This window comes from Colobus angolensis, unplaced genomic scaffold (genome assembly GCF_000951035.1).
Source record: "Colobus angolensis palliatus isolate OR3802 unplaced genomic scaffold, Cang.pa_1.0 Scaffold49, whole genome shotgun sequence".
NCBI classification, from domain to species: Eukaryota; Metazoa; Chordata; class Mammalia; order Primates; family Cercopithecidae; genus Colobus; species Colobus angolensis.
The window spans coordinates 4,152,960-4,160,323 of record NW_012118376.1 but is presented as its reverse complement, the minus strand read 5'-3'; the positions used below and the strand labels follow the sequence as shown (position 1 = coordinate 4,160,323).

General features: G+C 36.4%; 1 pseudogene; it reads right to left on the bottom strand.

The window, feature by feature from the left end:
- Positions 1-3,161: 3,161 nt before the first annotated feature.
- On the bottom strand, positions 3,162-4,143 carry LOC105524115 (annotated as a pseudogene).
- Positions 4,144-7,364: the final 3,221 nt, after the last annotated feature.

The following is a 7,364-nucleotide window of genomic DNA, read 5'->3' as shown; positions in this document are numbered from 1 at the left end:
AGCGAAGTCTTAAAAAAGGTGAAGGAGTTAGTCATGTGACTTTCTAGTGGAGGAGCATTTCAGTTAAAGGAACAGCCAGTACAAAAGCTACAAAGTAGGGGTATGCCTGGTATGGTTAAAAAACACTAGGACACCAGTGGGGAGGGAGTGGAGAGATTGAATGTAAAGTACTAGAAAATGTGGTCAGAGAAGTAAGGGATGGAGCACATCATGTAGAGAAATGGGAGACACTGGAGGGCAGAAGAGTGACCTAATTTCTCTTATGCCTTAAAAATGGTCAGTTTTGGCCCGGCATGGTGGCACATGCTTATAATCCCAGCATTTTGGGAGGCTGAGGCAGGAAGGTCACTTGAGCCCAGGAGTTTGAGGCTGCAGTGAGCAATGGTTGCACTACTGCACTCCAGCCTCGGTGACAGAGTGAGACTTTGTCTCTGAAAAGAAGGAGAGGACAGGGGAGGGGAGTGGAGGGGAGGAGAGGAGAGGGGAGGAGAGGAGAGGAGAGGAAGCTGTGTTGAGGATCGAGAACAAGGATAGAAAATGGATGAGTGATAATAATGGGCCAGCCCAGAATGGTAGATGTGAAACTGATGAGAAGTAGACTCAGTAGAAATTCTTAATGGTTTTGATGTGGGGTATAAGAGTAAGAGAGAATTCGAAGGTAACTTCAAAGCTATTGACCTGAGTAACTGAGAAGATGGTGAATCTCTTATACAAAAATAATTCAAAATTTTCCATAAATCAAAGTGTAAAATTATAAAACTTTAGAAAGAAAATACTGAAGATCTTCATGACCTATAGAGAAGCAAAGAATTCTCTTGTACATAAGCATTTGTACTGGACATCTGAAATTTAGAACGTCAAAATGGAACCCCTCATCTCCTCCTGTAAAACTTACTCTATGTGCAGTCTTTTTAATGCTGGTTAATGGAAACCCTAGCTTTTTCCTTTTTATTTTGAATTAATTTTAGGCTCATGGATAAGTTGCAAAAATAGTACAGAGTTCCTGTGAATCCTTCACCCTGATTCCCCCCAAAATAACATCTTACACCAAAAGCATGATGCATAAAAGAAAACACCAAAAGCATGACATAAACTTGACACCAAAAGCATGATGCATAAAAGAAAACAAACAATGTATTGGACTCATCAAAATTAAAAATTTTTGCTCTGTTTAAATATTCCATTAAGAAAATAAAAATAAATTCATAGCCTTCGAAAAATTATTTGCAAATCACATATCCCACAAAGGCTTTGTATCCAGTATCTGTCTGTCTGTCTATCTATCTACTTATCTATCTATCCATTCATCTATCTATCTACACATATATATATACACACATATATATACACACACACACACACACACAGGCACTCTTTAAACTCAACAAGAAAATAAACAATCCCATTTGAAAATGGGGAAAAGATCTGAACGAATACATATCCAAAAGATGGCAGAGAAGCACATGAAAAGATGTTTAACATTATTAACCCTTGGGGAAATACAATTAAAGTCACCATGAAATACTCCAGCATACCTATCAGAATGCCTAAAGTAAAAAATACAATACCAAGTGCTGACAAGGATGAGGAAAAACTGGGTCTCAGATATTGTTGGTAGAAATGTAAAGTGGTATGGCTAGTCAGGAATACAGTATGGAATTTCTTATAAAGTTAAACATATACTTCCCATATGATCTGGCAACCCCAGTCCTGGATGTTTATCCCAGAGAAATGAAAACTTACGTTAAACAAAACCCAGTACACAAATTATTCATAGCAGCTTTATTTCTAATAGGCAAAAAGTAGAAACAACACAAATGTCCTTCAACAAGTGAATGAATAAACAAACTGTGGTGTATCTATATAAGCAAATACTGCTCAGACAAAAAATAAAAAGAATGCATGTAACAACTTGAATGGATGTCAAGGGTATCAGGCTGAGAGATAAAAAACATCAGTCTCAAAAAACTACCTACCATGTGATTCAACTTATATAACATTCTCAATATGACACAATTATAGAGATGTGGAATGGATCAGTGGTTGCCAGGTGTTAGGGTTGGAGGGGAGAGGGCATGAGGGAGCTTGTTTGGGCTAAAGGAATAGTTCTACATACTGATTGTATCTACTGCTAGTTACAAATATCTCAACATGTAACAACATTTCTTAGAACATTTCATACATCAGGAAAAAAAGTGCATATAAAAACTGGTGAAATCGAAAAAGGTCCGTAGTTTAGTCAATAGTATTGTACCAATGCCAATTTCCTGATTTTTTATACTTGTACTGTAGTTATGTAAGATGTTATTTTGGGGGGAATCAGGGTGAAGGATTCACAGGAACTCTGTACTATTTTTGCAACTTATCCATGAGCCTAAAATTAATTCAAAATAAAAAGGAAAAAGCTAGGGTTTCCATTAACCAGCATTAAAAAGACTGCACATAGAGTAAGTTTTACAGGAGGAGATGAGGGGTTCCATTTTGACGTTCTAAATTTCAGATGTCCAGTACAAATGCTTATGTACAAGCCTGGAGTTTGGGAAGGGAATCTGAATGAAATATGCATTTGGGAAATTATATTTAAAACCATGAGACTAGATAGGCTCATCCAGGACAGGAATGTAGATCAAGAAGAAAAGAGGAGCAAGGACTGGCCTTGGGGTATTCCACTACCAGACAACAGGAGAGAACACAGTGAACTCTTGGGAGGTAATAGTTCCACGTTTACGATTTTCCTTTTTGTGAAAGCTTTTTAGGGTGAGTGTGAGTGTGTGTGTGTGTTGACAGAGCTCTGTTCCAATTCGATTGTTCCAGTCTACCAGATTTACTGGTAGATATGAACCTCTTTCAGTTACCGTGGATTTCTTTCTCTTTCTTTGTATCTTAGATATTTTTATTTGTTCATATTTGTTACTTATCAGGAATGACTGAAATAAAAAATGTAATTCAGTCCCATAATCATAATCATAATCATCATTACCACCGTCATCGTGATGGAAATGGCTTTAAGTGAGAACTGGTCGTATGAATAATAGCTTCTGATTTTCAACAGTAAATAGTTGCCATTAATGAATGCACAACCCAGAGTCTATCAACAAGGCTCAAGATATTTTATGTAATATAACATGCCTGTTCACAGGGGAAAAAACCCAGGAAATAACTTATGTGTACTTCTTGATTTTATCACATAAGAAATCACAAAAGCACCACCCATGCCTCTGAGAATGTTGGACCATGCACCTTTGAGAAAAGCTTTGTCTCCTTCATCATGAGCAATTTTCCTCCAGTAGTCAAGAATGCCTGCGTACAGAATATCAGTTCCTTTGCACCCTGACCACATCATCTTGTGGTGGCAAACAGTGTCAAATGGATAGGAATGACTTTCTATCCCAGCAATGCCAGTGACAGATTGTGTGATCATCCAGCTAATGAAGATATTAGTGTTCTTGGGATCTGGAAGAATTCCTTTTGCAATGTCACTGATACCAAAGTAGGAAGCTTGGTAGATGATAATACCCCACACTGACACATTAAAGCCTTGGTGCAGTCTCTTAATTCCATCGGATTTGTAGATCTTAACCAGGCAGTTACTGAGGCTTCTGGATTCCCTTTCAGCTCTAGCTTTACCCACAGTAGCTGCTAAACGGGTACAAGGTCAAGCAGCTGCAAAAATCAAGAGGGTACACCACACACAAGGATGTGGCCCAGTGGCATCAGTGGGGGCCAGATAGCCTGCCATGTAGCACCACAACTGGGGCCTCTTGTCCACCCAACCTGGGAAGATCTGCCTCTATTTACCTCGGGCAAAGTTGACAGCCTAGATGGGTAAGTATCTGATGAAACTGGCCAGGTTACTATGGCAGAAGGACAGGACTCCCTGCTCCTTGATATGAATCACAGAGTCTGTCAAGCCCTTGCATTGCGTATCTGCGGTGGTCTGCTTGCTGGCTTGCTGTACTTGCAGCAGCAGCAACTTGACCCACTTGATGGGCACTGCTGTGGTCTTGGATATGGCCGCAGCCACCCCACCTGCCAGAAAGTCCTTGGAGAAGGTCACAGTGGCATCTGTCATGTTGAAAGGAAAGAGGAGGCTGGCAGCTGTGAGATGGGACTGGACTGGGAACCAGCTTTGATTCTGGGGCTCTGGGCAGACTTCCTTCTCTTTTCCTCTGTATTTCATCAATTCTGGTAAAAATTTACAGGATATCGGTAGGAATGCCCCTCACTTCCCCTCATCTATTGAACTCAGCTCAATGATTTTACAAACTGTTATTTTTTTTTCAATTCCTGCTACCACTAGGGATCATGTGTGGTAGTATCAATGCTTTGGGAAAAATGAACATTGGTTCCATTAAAAGAGGATGGAACATATGTTGTGAGACTACTTCCCCTAAGGGGAAGATAAACACAAAATCTGATTCACATTTAGGAAAAATTTTTTTACTTTCCTGAAATCATTGTTCATTTATGATCAGTATCTACTCTTAACATTTTATTTTGAAACAAAAGTTCTATATCCTTTGTCACCATTTTTCCATTATCGTTGCTGTTAAAAAATTAATCTACCTAATTAACTAACTTTCACTTAATAGACAAATCATGATAATTGTTTTAAGGTTTAGGAATGCAGCCTTGCTTAGAGGGAAGCTTATAATAACTAATGCATGTGTTAGGAAACAAGAAGGGGTGAAAATAAATGATCTTAGCATTCGTCTCAAGAAGTTAGAAAAAGAACAGCAAATTAGAACTAAACAAAGGGGAGAAAAGGTATAATAAAAATGAAAGCAGAAAATAATGAGATATAGAGCAAACACATAATATAATAGAAAAGTTCAACCCAAACAAAAGTTATCTCTGTGCAGGAAAGTTTGATAAAGACAAAAAAGAAAAGCTATAATTGTCAACATCAGGAATTAAGAATGGAACATTACTTTAGATACTATTGGTATTAAATTATGTATGAGGATACTATAAAAATTTATTCCAATGAATTTAAAAAATGGCACAACTTAATTACTAGTAAAGAACGATTTACCAAACTGACACCTATTTCTGACATGAGTAGAAATAGAATATATGAGCCATCATTTTGTAACTCACCTATTCATATTCTCAGTCTGTATTCAAATGGGATGTTTGTTTTTTAAAAAATTGATTCATGGAACTTCTTTAGTTTGTTGAACTTTTTCTTTCTAAATTTTTTTGCTATTATTCTCAGTCTATCCTTGTATGTTTTCTTCCAGTTTATGATGATGATGATGATGTGTTTTTAAAATTAATTCTTTAAAACTTCTGGAACTACATTTGATGTGTGATGTGAAGCAAAGGATCAGTTGTTTCCCCCCTGCCACCCCGGCCCCATAGCTGATTTTCTCAACATCATTTAAAATATAATCAATATTTTCTTCCACTGGTTTCTGATGCTCCCTTGATCAAATACTTAAAGTTTGTGTATACTAGTGTCTGTTTCTCTTTTTACTTCTTTATTAATTCTTCTGTAAAATTGCTCCTTAAGGTTTTTTTTTCTGCCTTTCACACCTTTTAGAACATTAATTTTACCATGTTAAAAAAATCCCATGGAATTTATTCAGTTGTTTTTTTTAAAACTATATGCTTTGGAGGTGAAAGTCCAGACATTTTCACAAAGTTAATGTGTCAAACTTAATAAAAGATCAGATTTTGTACTCTGACATGCATTATCTCTAAAATGTCAATAGTAATATTTGATAGATTTGTTGGAAAGATACAATAAAATATAAAATATATAAAATCCCTTGAACAATCCTTGGTATAGCTGGGTAATAACTCCCAATATTCATTGCCTTCAGTGAATGCTGACTATTGGCTCACACTTCTGTTGATAAAATAAAAAATAAAATAAAATTTGCCTTTTATTAGTATTAGAAGTATTTGATCTTTACATCCTTTTATGCAAACATCTCTCTTCTTTTATATAAATATTTTATTCCCTTAGCAAAATTCAATTTTTTTTTCATATTAATCACACACTTTTTGGTTAGGTTTATTCACAAATATTTTATGCTTTATACTGTTGTTTTATATAAACTGGGTTTTCTCTTGTTTTGTCTTTTTGATCATTGATGCTATTAGGCAAGACTGAAAATGTATATTTATCTTGTATCAGATTACTTTGCTGAAGTCTAAAAAATTAATTGGAGACATTTTCAATTCTCATATGGGCTATATAAGATGATCTTATGTCCTTATTTCTAATAAAGTGTTTATTTTTTGTCTCTATTCCTTAATTTTTGAATTGAATTCAAAAGAAGAATGAGAGTGATGTATTCTCTTGTTTTGATCCTTAATTTTAATGGAAGTGCCTCTATCATTTTACTCTAAGTTACTGTGTTGGCTGTTGGTTTAAGGTAGGTATTTGTTACCATGTCGAGAAAGTACCAGCTATGACTCTCAGGCTGCAAACTCAGGCAGGCAAGGAAAGTGACTAAAGTAAATTTGTATTTTGAGCCTTTATTCTACCAGATGGCAAGACCTTAATCTCAGTTAATTAAGGGTTTTCTCTCTCTTTTTTCCAGGGAACTTACATTGTGCCAAGGCACGCAGGGAGAGTGGGGATCTGATCCTGTGCAATCTCCTCCTCCTTTTACCTATCCCTCTATTTCTGTCCTCCCAGTTCTTCTTAAATCAATCTGCAAAGGTGGGAGAGGCTGGGTAGGGAGGAGCAGCAGGGGTTGGGGTATTCTTTCTTGTCTGTTTCTCTCACAGATTGCATTGGGGTATGGTAGAAAGCAAGGAACATTCAGAGAAGTTTTCCTTGCCCTGATTCCTCTTCTCTTTCCTTGACAGCTTGTCCCCTACCATAAATTTCACAACTCACTAGCTGTGGGGTGAAGTCAAAGATGGAGCATGGAATGTGGAATGGTGGGGATGAGAAGGTTGGGGAGGGTCTGGGCAACTGTGGGAGGAGAGGGGAGGATAGAAGAAAGGACAATTCCAGTAGCAAGTAGAAAGAGGGCATAGGTCTAGGACAGCATAGGCTGGCTGCTCTTCTGTTGATAACATTAGAAAAATAAAATAAATTTTGCCCTTTATTAGCATTTCACATAAGGAAATTTGCTGGCTATTCCTAGTGAGAGATATCTTTGATTTCAATCAGAAATTATAAAAAAGGAAAAAGTAGGTATAACTTAAATAACTTCCCCTTTTTAATATTTCATGTATATGTAAATATAGATCTCATATACATATGAATACATATATACATGAATGTAGATTTCATGAATTTTATATATGTTCTGTAAATATTCTGAAAAAATATATAAATTTGTATTTTGAGCTCTCATTTTTTATGAACCTTCATATATGTGTGTGAAACTTTCATATAA